At 46.3% G+C, this 19,259-nt stretch overlaps 2 non-coding genes across 2 annotated transcripts; both read left to right on the top strand.

Moving 5' to 3' along the window:
* Nucleotides 1-3,571: 3,571 nt before the first annotated feature.
* Nucleotides 3,572-3,644, top strand: Trnak-cuu (transfer RNA lysine (anticodon CUU)). The gene has a single exon. It is a non-coding gene; the product is annotated as a tRNA-Lys (tRNA).
* Nucleotides 3,645-9,176: 5,532 nt separating this feature from the next.
* Trnak-cuu (transfer RNA lysine (anticodon CUU)) lies at nt 9,177-9,249 on the top strand. Its single transcript has one exon. It is a non-coding gene; the product is annotated as a tRNA-Lys (tRNA).
* The last annotated feature ends 10,010 nt before the right edge of the window (nt 9,250-19,259 follow it).

Here is a 19,259-nt window from a genome sequence, read left to right as displayed (position 1 = left end):
TGTCAGGGGGATGGATGTGCCAGCCGATTTTAAAGTAGGGAAAATTGTTTTAATTCCGGAGTCCACTGGTCGTTTATCTGCTGCCAATCTTCGTCCGCTCACATTGCTGAACTTTGATTACAAGACAGCTGCTAGAGCGCTCAATAGTCGATTGTCTTCTCTGCTTCGGGGTGTGATTGGTGCACATCAATGTTGTTTTCCTGGTAGATCTATTCTGACCCCAGTAGCCGAATATCGGGATGTTGTCTCGGTTGCGGCGGTTACAAACGTTCATTGTGCCTTTGCTTTCCTCGATTTTTACAAGGCTTTTGATCACGTCAGTCATGTGTTTTTAAATCGTGTTTTAGATACAATAGGTTTTAACGCTTCATCACGTGGTGTTCTTGGTAATTTGTATAGGGGAATAACTGCTCGGGTGTCAGTCAATGGGCAGCTGACGCCGCCCATTGCTATCCGCCGAGGGGTACCTCAGGGTATTCCGCTCTCTATGTCTCTATTCATATTGTCCCTGGAACCGCTGCTTCGGACTCTTGCTTTCAAGCTTCAGGGTATGACCCTCTCTGGTGGGAAGCACACTGTTAAGGCGTACGCGGACGATGTCGTTGTTCTCCTCCGTCAACGTGATGATATCACATTGTTGAAAGGGGCAGTTGATGCATACTGTTGTCTCTGGAGCGCGTCTCAATCAGGGTAAATGTAAGTTCCTTAATATTCGTGGGTTTCGCGATGCTGATGTCCCTTGGGCCACTTTTGTCGATCGCCATACCTCATTGGGGATTAGCATTGATCGGTGTCCCATAAAAATGGCGGCTCTTAATTGGAAATCTGTCACCGAGAAGATACAGGGGGCTCTGATGGTCCATAAGCAGCGCTCTGCGGCCATTTTGCAAAAAGTAAGAATTTTAGACACGTACGTGTTATGTAAAGCCTATTATGTTGCTCAGCTGATCCCACTTCCCATAATGGTGGCGAAAAGGTTGCGCCAATTGTCTAGCAGGTTTATATGGAAGGGTCATCTATTCAAGTTGCGTTACGAGGTTATGACGAAACCGCGTATCTCCGGAGGCTTGGGCCTCACTGACATTACTCGCAAGGCATCTGCCTTGTACGTCCGCCGTACGACTCTCATTGTTACGCAAGAAGTGACTTCAATTACATCCAGAATTTTTACTGTTCTGCGTCCGAAGAGCCTTGCTCCACCTGTCGACGTCGGTCGCCTCAATTTTAAGTTGAAACACGTCCGGGAATTTTATATTGCGGTTAGTTACCTCGGTGACGTCTTCTTGCGACGACCGGTGCCAACGACCAAGAGCTTGATTGCCCGTTGTGAGGGGCTGGCCGGTCCCAATCCAATCGAACTGGCGTCTCCATCAGTGTCCTGGAGGAACGTCTGGAAGAATGTTAGTCTGCCGATCAACTCAATGGCTGTGGCGTCCACATGGTATAGGGTAATTAATAATTTGGTCCCCACCAACGTACGACTGCACCGTATTGGTCTTTCTGACACGGACAACTGCACTCGGTGTGGTCTCCTGGACACACTTAGGCATCGATTCACCTGCAGTGGGCACCTTGCTAATTGGCTTTGGCTCAGGAAACAACTGGCTTTTGTCACTAGGACTGCCGAAACCGCTTATACCATTGACATCATCGTACGGCCCGATTCTTCCTTTTATCCGCGAACGAAGCTCAATACCGTTATGTGGTTGCTTGGACACTTCGTACATTTTGTCAATAGTTGTCATGAAGAGGATGAACACCTAACGTTTCGGCAGTACATCGTTACTGCTTACTGGAACCGATTGCGCTTGCCAGGACTCCTTAAAGATTTTGCAAATATGCTTAGCCTGACATTTGAAAGGGAGGGTGTTGGCTAAGGTCACCTGTGTGAGCCGATTTCTTTTACACTGTAGCTGGTTTTGTCGCCTTTATGTAAAATTCTTCTCTACACCTGGACTGAAGTTTACGTGGACCTTTAGGGCGAACAAGAGAAACAAACGTAAGACCAAGAACCAAAACAGTAGGGGAAATTACGACGCCGTTGTACAGGTGCCATTCGGAAAGAGGACGGTGGAATCATCGTGGCCAGGCCTCGGGTTTCGACCCCTGCCCGCTTTGTTTCCGTAGGCCTGAATCTGATTGTCACCCCTAACTTTCAAACAATGGCAGACGAAAACGACACAAAATAATGGTAAAAAAAAGAAAAAACGGGGCAGAGCACTGGTCTTGTAAACCAGGGGTCAATAAAAAAAAAGTGGCTAGGATACCTGGCTCTCACCCAGTATTAAAAAAAAAGTGGTAGAGCACTGGTCTAGTAAACCAGGGGTCGTGGGTTCCATCCTCACAGGAGGAAGACGAATTTTGGAAATCAGTTGCCCATCGTGGCCGTATAGCAAACAGTATCTGTGATGACGAACAATTAGCGACAGGCGTTTTATTAAGAATTACTCTCAGACGTGATTAAGGCGAATACAAAAAAAAAAAAAAAAAAAGTGGTAGAGCACTGGTCTAGTAAACCAGGGTCGTGAGTTCCATCCTCACAGGAGGAAGACGAATTTTGGAAATCAGTTGCGCGACGTGGCCGTATAGCAAACAGTATCTGTGATGACGAACAGTTAGCGAAACGCGTTTTATTAAGATGTGATTAAGGCGAATGGCGCAGATAAAGCATTTGCCAAAGCGGTACAGCATAAGGTGGGACGAGGCAGTCTGAATTACATTTTATAGATGCATTTCTCACATATCTCAGAGCTTCTCGCGGTCGTCGTCGTCGTCGTCGTCATCGTCGTCGCCGCCGCCGCTTCTGCAGAAGTAGCAAATGGCCATCGTAGCAAATGCGGCGAGGGACGCCCTGCCTTCGATTCCGAATGCACAAAGTTTGTGTTCTTGTTTCCCAGTCTATAGTTGGTCGGTCTCGTAAAAGGTTAAATGTAACTAATGGGTGGGAAAGAGCAAGGGGTAGCAGCTGTGTAGAACGAAAACACAAATTCTCAGGGGTGTGAGCGTTTCGAGATGAGTCGTATACAAGTTATACTTGGTCGTCAGGGACCGTGTGGCCTAATGGATAAGGCGTCGGACTTCGGATCTGAAGATTACAGGTTCGAATGCTGTCACGCTCGTGTTTTTCCAGTTCTGAAAAAGATACATACCGTTTTAATGTAGCAATTCAGCAGTACGAAACCGTCTGAATGTTGCTGTTGACCATTTTCTGCTTGGAGATGCTCTTGAGCTTGAAACACACACAACAAGTCCGGTGTTAACTAGCGAAATGGTCGGCAGAGTGCCGTCACTGCGAGTTTTGGCTGGCACTTGCACATCTAAAACAACGTCGGAAAGTAACTCGTTCGGCTTTTGAGTCACATCAAGTATGAGTGTTAATTTTGACGCCACTAGCTCTGCATGTTGTCATGCAATTCCTTTACCTCTCAGAAATGATTATGAAATAAAAGTGAAGTACGTGACGAGTGTGACGTTAGGAAGACATTAGGCAGCATGGAGAGATTCTGTATGGGACCACCCAACCCAAACGAGTACTGTGTGACGTGCTACCCGCTAGGTATTCACCGAGGCAGCCCGGCTAGCTCAGTCGGTACAGCATGAGACTCTTAATTTCAGGGTCGTGGGTTGGAGCCCCACGCTGGGCGGAACGGAATTTTGTTCCGCTGCAGATGTAAATTACCGTTTTTCTGATTAACGTGATGTAATGGAAATAGCAACTTTAAACTTTGCCTACGTCTCTGTCAGTCGCCAGGACATCTTTCGATTGTCAGTAGCACCGTTTTCGTTAAATTAGCGAGATCCGACATGTGCGAGAAAATTGTTGCATCTTGTGGTGGTATCCTAACGTTTAAACATAGCGATGGAAATGTGGGAGAAGTTGTTGTTTCGCATGCCGGCCTAGGAATACTGACTGTTCGAATTTTTGAACTTCCATGTAAAATAACCAGTGAACAGATAAACGCAGTGCTTTGTCTTTACGGTAAAATCATAAGCAATATTGCGGAACGCTGGTCTAGTGCACATAAATTCCCAGTTCTTAACGGGGTGCGGCAATTAAGAATCGAGCTGCAGAAGCACATCCCGTCTTATGTTCACGTTTGCGGGTATCGTGCGATAGTAATGTACGATGACCAGCCTCGAACATGTGCAGCATGCAACTCGACAGGTCACGTGCAAGCCGAATGCATGCAGAGGCGAGTGGCGCAGCTGCCTATCGGCGGGGCTGCCACGCCCCCCTCAATGACAACACTGTCTGTAACGTATGTGGCCGTGGCGCGTGGGCTTTCGGCTACACCCACGGTCCCACAAGTTAGTGAAACCACTTAACTGCCTGCGACTGTGAGACGAATAGAGACTGCTGAAACGCCTGATCAGAGTCAACCTAAACCAGCAGAAATATCGACGTCTATCGTAGTCACCGAAGAACGGGCATCTGCGTTGCAAACGGCTGCGTCTCCACCGGCCGATGCTACTCCACGGGGGGAATCTCAAGCAGGTGATGATAAAAGCCCACAAAAGTGTGCATCTCCCAGAAAAACTAAAAAACGGAGAGTTGCCCGCCAGGATGCCGAACTGATTGCACCGGTTCTGCGCGAAAAGGCTAAACAGATCGGTGAACAAATCAGTGCAAAAGCATCTGATAGCACAAACCATGATCATCCCTCAGCTAGTTTACCATCAGTCCTTGACAATGTCTCAGATGCTCTACCTCTGAACCCCGAACAGTCAGCTACACTTCGAGCCGACCGTGATAACCACATGATCGACCTCTATCCTGTTGAAGCGTCAATAACCACCTCGACAGGCCCACAGCCAACTAGTTGGGCAGACGATACAGAATCCAATGTCGAAGTAGACAGTATGGATACTTCAGAAACGGTGACAGCCATAACTTCGGTCCCCAAGGACGACGATGTTAATGAGAAAGGTAACGCCTCGACAGAAACTACTGTGCAAAAAGAACTCGCGACTGATCCATTTTCAAACGGAGAATATTTTTAACTCTGCCTTTACAGTGACTGTCCATAGATGTTTTTAAATTGCTTGCACAGTGCATTTTCGACGTGGTTTGCTTTTCCAGCGCTATTTATGATTGATATTGGACGGATTTTAGGCATTGCTTTTGTTTAGTCACCCACAATTCAGCCACAGGCCTATCGACTTGCTACTCTAAATATTAATAAGATACGTAGCGCTTGTAAATTACAACATTTAAAGGACTTTTTATATGCAGCTGATGTAGACATTTTATTTGTCCAAGAAGTAACAGAGGTCGGACTTGATTGCATACCAGGTTATAATGTGATTACTAATCCTGGAGCCGGTTGTGAACTAGGTACAGCTTTTATTGCCAAGGAAGGTATTATTATCACTGACGTCACAGAATTGCCGAACAGTAGGGGCATTGCGGGCACTTTTTATAACAACAGACTAATTAATGTATATGCCCCATCCGGTTCCAGTAATAGACGTCAAAGAGCAGATTTTTTTAAAGGAGAAATAGTTCCAATCTTTGGCGTCCGCCACGACAATGTTATCTTCGGAGGTGACTTTAACTGTGTCATCAGTGCAAAGGACCAGACTCCCAATCTTAACAGATCACTTGAACTGGAACGAATTGTACGAGACTTAGGCTTAATTGACTCTTGGGAGCTCAAGCATGGGGCTGCACCTGGGTTTACCCATATTACGACCCATTCGGCAAGCCGTCTCGATCGAATTTATGTCACACCTAATTTGAGGAATAACATTCTGCAGTCAGAAGTATGGCCAGTGGCGTTCTCAGATCATGCTGCATACATCTGTACTATCACTCTAGACCGACAACGAACGTATCGATACAGGGGCCTGTGAAAATTAAATATTTCACATCTTCAAGACTCGGCGTGTCAAGAAGCCTTCCTCCAAACCTGGCGAGAATGTGAACAGAGATTTGCCTCTTACAATACAGCCATTGATTGGTGGCTCAGGTGCGCCAAACCTAAAATTAGGTGGTGTTTCATGAACTACGCACGGGAAAAGAGCTTTTGGCTTCACAGGACGATCCATTTCTATTTTCATTGTCTGCGGGAACTGTATGCGCTCGGCACTTCGGCCGTCGAGCAATGTAAACGAATTAAGAAAATCCAGGCCAAAATCCTAACCCTAAGGAGGACGCAGCTAGAAGGCTACAAAGTCAGGTCGCGGGTCCAGACTACTGCACACCAAGAACTCACCTCAGTCTACCATATGATCCAAGAAAGTAGGAAAGGATCCCGTAAAATTCTGACGGAGTTAACTGCTGAGGATGGCGCAACGCTGACTACGCACAATGAGATTAAGGCGGCGGTGCTTAACTACTTCACCACCTTGATGTCAAAAATAGAAGTTAACGTGCAAGTGCGGGACGATCTTTTGAATAATTTGCACAACAGAGTCAGTCTCGCGAACGCGGAACAGCTATTAGCCGTGGCAACCGAAGACGACGTGGGATATGTCATCTGGGAAAGTGCTAAGAATAAATCCCCCGGACCTGACGGAATTCCCGCCGAATTCTATCAAAAATTCTGGAACACCATAAAGGCGAAGATCACTTGCATGTGTAACGAACTTCTAGACCACAACAACGTGATCCCCACCAGCTTCTGTGAAGGCGCAATCGTTCTAATTAAAAAAACTCAGGCGGTGCCAACGTAAAAAATCTAAGACCGATAACGCTGCTCAACAGCGACTATAAAATCTTTGCGAGACTATTGGCCCAAAGGCTTAAATCCACGATGACCAGCATCATTGGCCCTTACCAGACCAGCGTGGGCAAGGATCGGAAAATTCAACAGACTCTATGCGACTACCGTGATTTAATCTCCATTGCGGAAGTCTGTAAACTGAAATGTGCCATCATGTCCTTAGATTTCGACAAAGCCTTTGACAGGGTAAACCACCAGTATCTCTTTCGTACCATGTCTGCGATGGGTTTTCCACCTGGGTTCGTTGCCATTATACAACAGATGGTAGCGACTAATTCATCCAGAATCATCATCAATGGCCAGCCTACCCGAGCAATAGAGATAGTCAGTTCCGTCAGGCAGGGCTGCCCAATGTCCATGGCGCTTTTTGCGATTGCCATTGAGCCTTTGTTAGCTACCCTGACGAAAAGTTTACAGGGCATCGTCATACATGGATCCCGAGTTGTGTGCAAGGCGTATGCAGACGATGTCGGTTTCCTTATCATAAATAGAACTGAAGTGGAAACCGCACTACAGACAGTCAGGCAATATGAGCAAGCGTCCGGTGCACAACTAAACTGGACAAAGTCTGGAATATTCAATATTGGCCGCGGCCTAGGATCGCGCCCTCACAGGCAACTACGTTAGCTGAAGATCTTCAAGTGTCTTGGAATTGATTTTCAGCGTAATATCCGGCACACAATTGCAACCAACTATAGAAAGCTTCTACAGACTATTCGTGCCGGCATACGGTAACACAGTGTACGAAAACTAAATGAAATTCAGAAAGTCACGGTCGCAAATGTATATCTCACCTCAAAACTCAATTATATCGCTCAAATTTTACCAATGTCTGCACACACTGCAAAACGAATTATGTCAGCATTAGGACAGTTTGTCAGCCATCGTCACATTTTTAAAGTTCAGTTTGACACCTTAACGCTGGCCACAAAAAATGGTGGCTTAAAGCTTGTCGATGTTGGAAAGAAGGCGCAAGCTTTATACATATCAAAAACTTTCCACCAATGGAAACACTCAGCAGATAGTCTCGCTGCTCACCTGCTTACTGAGATAGCTCCGGCAAACCTCAGTCCACCCATCACGGTGCAACATATTCCAAACGGACTTTATCATTTAAAACGGTTTTTATTGGAGTACAGTTATGCACAGACAAGGATCCCCGTACAAGCAATGACGGCAGTGAAACGCGTGTACCAGGAACTCATGAAAGATAAGAAGCCAAATAACGTCGAAGACAAATACAATTTTTACGACTGGAAGGTAATCTGGTTGAACATCCATTGTCCACACTAGCCGTCAGCAATGCAAGCCACTTGGTATTTCGCAGTTAACAGAAAATTGGCCACTAACTCCAAACTACATAACATACACCTCGCAGAATCACCTTTATGCATCACGTGTAATTTAATAGATACTGATGAACACAGATTTGTGTGCGACAAAGTAAAAGATATATGGGCATATATCACGAACAAGTTGGCGCTCATCAGCAGAACATCTCCCAGATATATAACGCCTGCTGCCTTTCTAACGCCGGATGATACTCCGTACCCACGGACGAGAAGGAACGCACTAAACTGGTTAAAATCCGCTACAGTACACTACTTATTTACAAAAGAAGAAAAGAGTAAAGAAGACTTCTGGGTCTATCTTACAACTCAGCACCATCTGCTAATGAAAACACAAAACTACAAGGATCACTTCGCCAACTACCTGCTCAAAACTGCGACGTAAAATAAAGAAACTAACAGGTCAACTGATTGAATTTCATGTTACTGAAAGTTCAGCAGATATTCACTGCAAAAAGGCGGACCATCTATAAGGCGAATAATATATCATGTTGACCGACTCCCAAGTTACAACCACACTGAAGGATTCGATTGGCAAGATTTTCAAGCTTCATTTCGTAAGCAGAAGAAAAATAATAATAATAAAAAAAATGGATAAGGCGGCGGTCTTCGGATCCAAAGATTGCAGGTTCAAATCCTGTCACGGTCGTTTTTTTCCAGTTCTGAAAAAGAAACATACCGTTTTAGTGTAGCAATTGTGCTGTACAAAAACCGTCTGAATGTTTCTGTTGACCATTTCCTGCTTGGAGATGCTCTTGAGCTTGAAACACACACAACAAGACCGGTGTTAACTAACGAAATGGTCGGCAGAGTTCCGTCGCCGCGAGTTTTGACTGGCACTTGCACATCTAAGACAACGTCGGAAAGTAACTCGTTCGGCTTATGAGCCACATCAAGTATGTGTGTTAATTTTGACGCCACTAACTCTGCAGGTTTTCATTCAATTCCTTTACCTCTCAGAAATGATTATGAAATAAAAGTGAAGTACGTGACGAGTGTGACGTTAAGAAAACATTAGGCAACATGGAGAGATTCTGCATGGGACCACCCAACCCATACGAGTACTGTGTGACGTGCTGCCCGGCACATATTTACCGAGGCAGCCCGGCTAGCTCAGTCGCTAGAGCATGAGACTCTTAATTTCAGGATCGTGGGTTCGAGCCCCACACTGGGCGAACCGGAATTTTGTTCCGCTGCAGATGATAATAACCGTTTTTCTGATGAACGTTATGTAATGGAAATAGCAACTTTAAACTTTGCCTAGGTCTCCGTCAGTCGCAAGGAAACTGTATTTGAAGGTGAAGGCGATTTTGTAGACATGTGAGAAAGACATTTTCTGAAATGCAAGTGGTGTTGGTTAGAGAGTACATCGGTTACGTGTCAGATGTGTAGCCAAGCAGTAATGGTTCGCCAAAGCTGCAAATATAAGTCGGTGATATGAAGTGTTGTCAGCTGAAGACTGATGATCGAGACGACCGTAAGGACGAAGTACTCAAAAGAACCGCTAGGCCGTGCCTCTTTAGCTCAGTGGAAGTCGCGCCTGTGACACCGTGCTGATCGGACGTGTAAAGTGCTCCACTCCGCCACGTGTTTACAAGTCGTGATAACAACTTAAGTGTTCTCTTTATCGTGAAGTGTTTTTATTTAGTGTATATTGTTCTTGAGTTTGATTTTCATTCTTGTGTTCTTCTAGCGGTTCCTTTGCTAGTTATCGTTTTGCAATGTCCAGGTTATTTCCGAGAAAGTGTACACTCTGATTTGAATTTGACAAGTCTACCCGTTCTGTGCAGCCTAGTGCCTTGGAAATACCAGATTGGGTTGTGGATGTCATTGGAATTACCTCTGATCAAGTGCACACGGCGTATTATGATACCGAGGAATATTGCTTATTTGTAAAATTGCTGAATCCTGTATTACTGGAAGAGATTCTGACGAAACACGGAGGGAGAGCTGTTTTTCGACACCGGGACGAGTCTGTAAGTACTGTGCTCATTTCCAATGCCGATGTGGAGTATACCAATGTGCGTATCTTTAACCTACCCCTTGAAGTAGAAGATTGTTATCTGAAGGAAGTTCTGTCCAAATTCGGGGATATCAAGCAGATTCGTAACGAACGGTGGTCAAACCAGCACAGGTTACAATGTTACAGTGGCGTCCGATCAGTAGAAATGCATATAAAGCAGAATATACCCTCGCATGTTACCGTTTGTGACTATAGGGCTCATGTTACTTACAGTGGCCAAACTCCCACATGCCATATATGTAATGAGAGTGGTCACCTGCGTCATGACTGTCCCAGGCGAATGTTTGTGCTAAAAAATTCGCTACAGAAGCGTAAAAGTCTTACGTTGGCTGATGTAGTTTCGGATAACCCTATCGTAGAGGGTGAGGTCCCTAGTTCTGCCGTACCTTCGGAAGAGCTAAAAGAATTTCGCCCTGAAGAGTTTCCAGCTCTGGTAAGGAGAGACAATGGTGCTAAGCCACCCGCGAAGGTCGATGCCACGACTAATAAGAGGCGTTGAACTTGTGACAGCCGTGACTCTGATGATAAAACCTTCAGTGCGCACGAGACCGCGGAATCGGTCGTACGGGGGATCGCTTCGGGTACTAAAGTTATAACCGGTGCAGCGATTGTGGACGATTCTTCTACCGCAATTTCAAGCGTCGATACTTCCGTCGACGCCGTTCAGTTACCACAGGCTCATGTCTCAGAACTTCCGCAACAGCACACTCAGGAAAGTCAACAAGTAGATATGGCTCACGTATCTACTGGAAGTACTCACATCGCGGCTCGCCGTTATGGTATACAAACAATGTCTCCGGGAGCGGACGGTACACAACACGTGGCAACTGCTCCGACCCTAGCCTCAGAACAACATGAATGTCATCAACTCCGCGACGGTATACAAACACAGCAGCCTGGGACTGTCAGTGACAACAAACAACTTCGGGCAGCGAGTGTTGCCAAACAAGCTGATAGTGAAAGTGGTGGCTCAGCTGATCGCTCGCCAGCGGTTTCGGCGCATGCGCTCCCGGCGCAAGATGTGTCGGGAGAGACGATTGACATCACCCAAGACCCTCCCACACCTCCGACTGCAGCGGTGCTGCAGAGTGTCCGTCACAGGATCCAAGTACCGCCAAATGTTAATGCTGTCCGGAAAAAGAGTAAAAACAAAGATGCAAGAGATCAACTCAGTGACGCTCCAGACAGGAATTGCGCGGCCGCTACTCACATGGAATGGCATGGAGATGTGGGCAATTAACGGCAGTTGATCCCTCCTTCTCTCAGACGTCCTGTTATTATGTCACAGGCCTATACGATCACGACCCTCAATATTAATAAAATTTGATCAGAAGTGAAACTGCATGCATTAAAACAATATCTATATGAGCCCGGTACTGATATACCACTTTTGCAGGAGGTGTCGATGCCACAATTTACTCTTCCTGGGTTTGTCGGCATTGCAAATTTTTCCCTGGAAACGACCGTGGGCACCGCAGTCTTAATTAGAGAAGGGATTCCAGTTACTCAGATCGACAAATTGGAATCGGGTAGAAGGATCGGGATCACTGTTTTCGGCGTCACCATCATCAACTTGTACGCACCTTCTGGCAATACCTATAGAGCGGAACGAGCTACTTTTTTTCTTTCGGAAAAATCCCCGACACATTATCATTGGTGGTGATTTTAATTGTGTCTTATCCAGGAAATATCAGTCCCCAACTTTTAATTATTCGTCTGAATTAAAGCGCCTCGTGACCGACCTCAAACTTAAAGATGCGTGGGAAATTAGGTACCCGACATTGGTACGCTTCACTCACATCGTCGCATATTCCTGCAGCAGAATCGACCGGATTTATGTTTCCGATGTTATCGAGAATGATTTATTAAAAGTAGAGACGATCCCCTCCAGTTTCTCCTATCACAGTGGTGTCATCGCGTGCTTGAAATTACTTCCCCAACCCACGCGATGGTATAAAGATCAATGGAACCTGAATGTGTCTTTGTTATCGGATGTTTTGCTGGAGGAGGGGGTGCGTCGTGCTTGGGAGCAGTGCTTGCGCGCTACTCACAAGTTTCGCAGCACTATAGAGTGGTGGACTCTGCAGGCAAAGCCGAAACTGCGAAAAGTTATCATGTCATTCGGAATTGAAAGGGCGGCGGAAATCAAAAAGACGATGGAATTTTATTACACAATCTTACGGGACCTGTACGATCGTGCAGACGCGACGGCCACCAGAATTGACGACATTCGGAAAATAAAGGCAAAATTAATCAATCTGAAGAGGATGAAACTGGACGGCCTTAAGATAAAATCTAAAGTGACGTCGGTCAGAGATGATGAAGCAGCGACTCTGTACCACCTCCTCAAACATACAAGGAACAGGAGGCGGACTTTTATTGACGCCCTGAAACTCGAGGATGGAACAACGGTTGACACATAACGAGAGATTGTCACAGCACTGCACAACTATTTTGTCAAAACCTACGCATCAGTGACTCTACACGATGACTGCTATGATGGACTGTTTAGTGCCATTTCATCTACCGTAACTAGGGAAGACAATGACTCTATCTCGTTGGCCTTCAGTAATAAAGATGTTGTGGGGGTTGTCTGCAGTTCGCCGATTGGGAAATCGCCGGACCCTGATGGCTTACCAATTGAATTTTACAAGCAATATTGGCACATCATCGGGGACAAAATCACTCACGTCGTGAACGAAGTCTTGCAAGGAACGTCTGTCCCACCCTTCTTTAAGGAATGTAAAATTGTGCTTCTCCCTAAAAACAGAGGTACTAAAACTATCACCAATTTCCGGCCAATATCGTAGTTAAACTCGGATTATAAGATCGTGGCTCGCGCAATTAACATGAGACTCACGCCACTCACTGCTAAAATCATTGGCCAACAGCAGACATGCGCCTTCAGGAGAACAATTCTGCAAACGGCTGCTTTTTACCGCGACGTCATTGCGTTAACGAACGCTAGTAACATGAAATGTGGGCTGATCTTTCTTGATTTTTTAAAGCTTTTTATCTCGTAAATCATGCTTACCTTCTCGAGACTATGCAAAGATTGGGCTACTCTCGGAACACGATTGACATGATTAAAAACGCGGCCATGGGAATCACTGCAAAACTTTCTGTCAACTCACGACTGACGCGACCAATACCAATCAACCGAGGGGTTCCACAAGGGATCCCTCTGTCTATGTTGCTTTTGTACTTTTCCTTGAACCTCTGTTACAACAGTTGCAGACGAAACTCACTGGGATTACAATTTCTGGGGTAAAAAGTGTAATCGGAGCTTATGCCGACAATGTGGGTGTAGTGATTCGCGATGTCGATGATGTCACCGTATTAGAGGCTGAACTTCGGAAATACTGTCTGGTGTCAGGAGCGCAGTTAAATGAACACAAAAGCAAATTTCTGAACCTCTGTGGCCTCCAGCATTTGCGTGTTGATTATGCTAAACAAGTCAGAGAACACAAGGCTCTGGGGATCATGTTGATGGCGTCCTCTCTACAGATGATAGCGGCAAACTGGCGAGATGTAGCACGTAAAATAAATGGAGCCCTAATTGATAATTACCATCGCAGCCTCAACCAATTTGATCGCATTCAACTTATCAATGCCTGTATCTTATCAAAAGCCTACTACATGGCGCAGCTCCTGCCGCTCCCTGCTGTCATTGCTAGAAATACTATGTCGACGATAACAAATTTTATTTAGCGCGTGGAAATTTTTCGTGTATCTGCCAAAACTGCTACACTCCACCCCCTGAACGGAGGGATGGGCTTAGTCGACATCAAGAAAAAGGCAGCGGCTCTCTATGTCACAAGGACGGTCTCTATCCTTACCAACTGCCCTTCGGGCATTACGGCGCAATTATTCTATGCTGTCAGGCCGCAAAGCCTTGACCCCCCGCTGAACATTCAGACCATCAGTTACAAGCTCAAATACATCCGCGACTATTTCCTTGCATGCAGCTACATCAGTCAAGAGCTTAAATTCTCGACATTTAGCAGCTACAGCAATATTGGCATACTGGCGACAACATGAAGGACCAAATCCAATTGTTACGAAGTGCAGTGGCATCAACTGGGATATAGTGTGGCGTAATGTCAGTTCCAGGATCCTTACTTCAGCCGCTCGAACTGCATGGTACAAAGTAATCAATGAAGTGATTAGTACAAGTGAGAGGCTACATAAAATCGGACTCAGTGATACAACTCTGTGCCATAGCCGTCAACTGGTGGATACCGTTATGCACAGTTATACCTGCGGAGAACGTGCACGAAATTGGAGTTGGCTGAGAGAAAAACTAGCCATCATTACGAGGACCACAACCACCAACATACCTTCAACTATGTTGTCTCGACCCGACGTGCGATTTTATCCGCCGTCGAAAAATAATGTAGTTATGTGGTTGCTGGGCACCTATTCCAGCTATGTTTTTAATAAACTTGGTGGTGACGATCACTTAGAATTCAAGCTGTTTATGGACATCGAATTCGCAAAAACCTGCGGATATCCTAATCATGGCAACATTTTCGGCAATATGCTTAAATTAACATTTAATAGAATGGGTATAGGGTGAGACATGTGAGTGTAAGTGGGTGGGCCCGGGCCGCAGGACACCAGTGGTGCCGCGAAGAGGCCCCACTGCTTCTGTGACGCGTCCTGGTTCCCACCCCCGCCACTCGCAGACTCCAGTACGCCGGAAAATGAGGACAATTCTTGTGTTAGCAACGGAGCTATTTTTTTTCTATACTTCTCCAGAAACAATCAGAGACAAGCAAAGAAGAGTGTTTTAGTTGTTGATAAAAAAAAGCTCAGTTGGGAGAGCGTTAGACTGAAGATCTAAGGGTCCCTAGTTCGAACCCGGGTATCGGCATGCGACCTTTTTGAAGCTGACGCCTATGGAATTGCTCTGCCTTTGTGACAATGCAATTACCGCTGAGGATGTGAATTACTCCGCCCTGTAGCTGTTCTGATTGTCTAGTGCTTACAACAAGAGGGATATAGTACACACAGTCTGTAAAAAAATAAAAATAAAAAAAATAAAAGTGGCGGAGCGCTGGTCTAGTAAACCAGGGGTCGTGAGTTCGATCCTCACAGGAGGCAGACGAATTTTGGAAATCAGTTGTGCATCGTGGCCGTATAGCAAACAGTATCTGGGATGACGAACAATTAGCGACAGGCGTTTTATTAAGAATTACTCTCAGATGTGATTAAGGCGAATAGCGCAGATAAAGCATTTGCCAAAGCGGTACAGCATAATGTGGGACGAGGCAGTCTGAATTATATTTTATAGATGTATTTCTCACATATCTCAGAGCCTCTCGCGGTCGTCGTCGGCGGCGGCGGCGGCGGCGCCGCTGCTTCTACAGAAGTATCAAATGACCATCGTAGCAAATGCGGCGAGGGACGCCCCGCCTTCGATTCCGAATGCACAAAATGTGTGGTCTTGTTCCCAGTCTATATTTGGTCAGTCTCGTAAGAGGTTGAATGTAACGAATGGGTGGGAAACAGCAGCTTGGCGTCGCCCGCAGCTGTTGGTACTGTAAGTAGTACTTCAAGAAAGTGATGGAAGATGTGTTGAGACGTTACACGCTACGATTTGGATTTCCGTATGGATATGCTTGACCTCAGGTTCATGAACTCGTTGACTGGTTTTACGATCGTTTAGGACTGCGAGATGAAGTAGTTCTTGGCTTTTCATATGATTTTCTTGCGAACGCTGTGTATGTAAAATTTGTTAGTGACGATCCTTGCGTTCGTATTATGACCCTCACGGAGGGCACAGCGGATTTTGTGAATTCTAAAGGCGAAATATGCAGTGTCTGTTAGTCATGCTGGCCTAGGGCTTCGAAACGGCCGGATATTTAATCTGCCTTTCGAAGTTAGCTTCGATAGAATTCGGCAAGCTTTGTCTCCCTACAGTAATGTCCTGCAAATTCATGCCGAGCAGTGGAGGGGTTACAGACATTTCAATGTAGATAATGGCTTTAGGAATGCGAAAATTGATTTGACGAAGCACATCCCGTCCAACATTTTGGTGCAGGGTTTTCGAGCGGTGGTGATGTACGAAGGACAACCGAGAACTTGCGTAATTTGTGGTTCTACCGACCATTTAAAATCTGCTTGTCCCCGTGTCCGGGCGGGTCGACGAAGAATGCAACATCGTCTTACGCCTCTCGATGGGCAAGATGACAATCGGTTGTCTTACGCCCAGACTCTGATGGAGTCGCCTGTGACACACCCGACGCTCCACCAACCGGCTGCGGTGACCCCAGACGCCGGCGCAGTTGTTGTCAACAACTCTGCGACAACCCCCCAATGTCCCGTTCGTAGTGATGTCACCGATGCCGACAGCCACGCTGCACACCTGCAGGTTTCCACGACTGTCGGCCGTCGTGCCGACCATGCAGGACCGACTCCCGTCATTACTCCAACCATGTACGCTGAGCTGAAACAGTTGTCGGATGGTGGCGACAGGTCGCGCATTTCTTGCACCCCTGACGTTGCGCCCCACACACCCCTCCCTCCCGGCAGTGACCAATCTGAGGAAGGCTCTACGCACAGCCTCTTGACGGATACCAAAACCGTTTCTGACGCCGACGCACCTCCCCAAAGAACGGGGAAATCTAAGCGGGCGGCACGGAAGCAGAGTGAGGAGGAGATACGCACTGGAAAAGAAACTGCAGCGCACCATAAAGCAGATCCGAAAAGACGGCAGTGACCGCGGCAGCACAGATGAAATGGGTTCCGTCGCCCGCCACGTGGGGGAGGCCGATATGGACATGCATGTCGACCGTCCGAGTCCTGAGCTGATGGATACTGGCCATCAGCATACGCCATCCGAAAAGTCTTGGGCCGACGACAGTGAATAAAACGGACCCTTCCTATCCCCACCATGCAAGATTACACACTTGCCACAGTTAATTTAAATCGGATCGCATCCGATGTCAAACTTAAATGTTTGACCGACTCTCTACATGCAGCAGATATCGATATAGTTTTCTTCCAAGAAGTTGTGTCACCCAAGGTTAGAGAAATACCTGGGTATGATGCCATATTAAATCTAGGCACTGAGACGGGAACTGCGATTTTATTCAAAGCTGGCATCGCTTACCAACCTACAGCGATCTTAGAAACGGGACACGGCATTGCCGTCCAATTAGAGGATTTGCTTCTCCTGAACGTGTGCGCCCCGACAGGGTCCGCTGGCAGACGGGACAGAAGTGATTTTTTTAGGGCTGAAGTTGTGCCATTATTAACAAACATTCGTCTGAAGATCATCCTGGGTGGGGATTTTAACTGCGTTTTGCGAAAAGCAGATCAACGTCCGAATTTTAATTTTTGTCCCGAGCTACTAATGTTAACAGATGGACTGCATTTAAAAGATAGTTGGTGTCACCTTCGACCACACACGATGGGATATACCTATGTGAGCGCTGCTTCTTCCAGCCGTCTGGATAGGTTTTATGTTTCTCAAGATCTTTTAAATACCATTCGTGATTGTGAACTATGGCCGCTCAGTTTTAGTGACCACTCCGCATACCACATAACGTTACGGCATTTGCGACAGAAGACATTTTTGGGACGCGGCACGTGGCAGCTGAATGTCTCTCTGCTAGAAGAAGCGGACTTAAGGCGTTGCCTCGTTGCCACGTGGCAGCAGTGTCTCCAGAGGCAAGCTCGGTATAGGGAGCGCATTCTTTGGTGGACGGATTTTGTTAAGCCGCGGATTCAGAAATGTCTTTGCCAGTTTGCCAGGACCAGGGCTTATTGGAGGAAACAGTCTCTAGAATTTTATTTCCTCGGTTTACGCCAGCTGTACAGCGATCCCTCCGCATTGTCCGACAACCTGATCCGCATCAAGCGTATCAAAGCAAAACTTACAGCTTTAGTTCGTGAAGCACTTGTTGGTAATCGGGTACGATCGCGCTCTTCTGATGACGTTTCCCACGAGTCCACATCGTTATTCCATATCATACGGGAAAAGAAACGTGGTAAACAAAAACTTATTGCTCATCTTACGGATGCTGGGGGGCATCTGTACAATGAGCAGGGTGCTATCAAGGCGTATGTCTTCAATTATTTTCGAGAACATTATTCTGAGTCAGATACCGATCTATCGGCGGGGGATGATTTTTAACCGACATCGCCTCCACAGTGGATCAGGATGATAACGCTGATCTCTTGGCCAATGTCACCTACTCTGAAGTTAAGTCCATTATTGCGTGCGCTGCCAAGAACAAAGCTGCCGGCTTAGACGGCTTACCGGTCGAATTTTATTCACGGTATTGGGATGTGATCGGCGACGAATTGACCCAAATGTACAATGAATTGCTCTCGCATGCTGCCTTCCCCCCGCAGTTCACGCAAGGAATGGTTGTCCTGGTTCCTAAAACATCAAATCCGACTATGTTAAATGATTTTCGGCCCATTACGTTGCTTAACTCCGATTTCAAGATCTTGACTAGGATTATAAGCAACAGGCTTAAAGTGCTTCTTGGCAAAGTACTTGGCCCTTATCAGACGAGTGCAGTCAGTGGTCGATCTATGTTAAATGCCCTGTGTGAATATCGTGACCTGGCTTATTTAACTTGGATTACCAACACTGATTTGGCGTTACTGTTTCTCGACTTCGATAAGGCGTTTGACAGAATTAATCACGGATTTTTATTGCGCACAATGAGTAAAATGGGATTCAGTCAGCGTTTTCGACAGCTTATTAAGAAATGTATCTGCGGAACGTCTTCACGCGTGAAGGTTAACGGCCAGTTAACCGCCCCTGTGCCTATACGACAAGCAGTACGACAAGGGTGCCCCCTTTCCATGACTTTATTCTCGATTGCTATAGAGCCACTTCTTAAAAAGTTTTACATAACTTTACATGGGTTGCAAACGTTAAACAACAAAACGGTCTGCCACGCCTATGCCGCCGATATCAGTGTGATTATTACTACCACTGAAGAGCTGGGGTCAGTTCGTCGGATTGTCCATCAGTACTCTGTCGCTTGTGGTGCCAGACTTAATGAGCGAAAGTCCAAAATCATGCCGTTGGGTCGTAATCCGAACTCCATCGATATTTCTTGGTTGGAGAAGACCGAACATCTGTGGCATTTAGGCCTGGTTATATCACCACATCCCCAGGCAATGCTCAACGCGAAT

This window comes from Schistocerca gregaria, unplaced genomic scaffold, assembly GCF_023897955.1.
Source record: "Schistocerca gregaria isolate iqSchGreg1 unplaced genomic scaffold, iqSchGreg1.2 ptg000066l, whole genome shotgun sequence".
Classification (NCBI taxonomy): Eukaryota; Metazoa; Arthropoda; class Insecta; order Orthoptera; family Acrididae; genus Schistocerca; species Schistocerca gregaria.
This window is presented reverse-complemented; position numbering and strand designations above follow the sequence as displayed.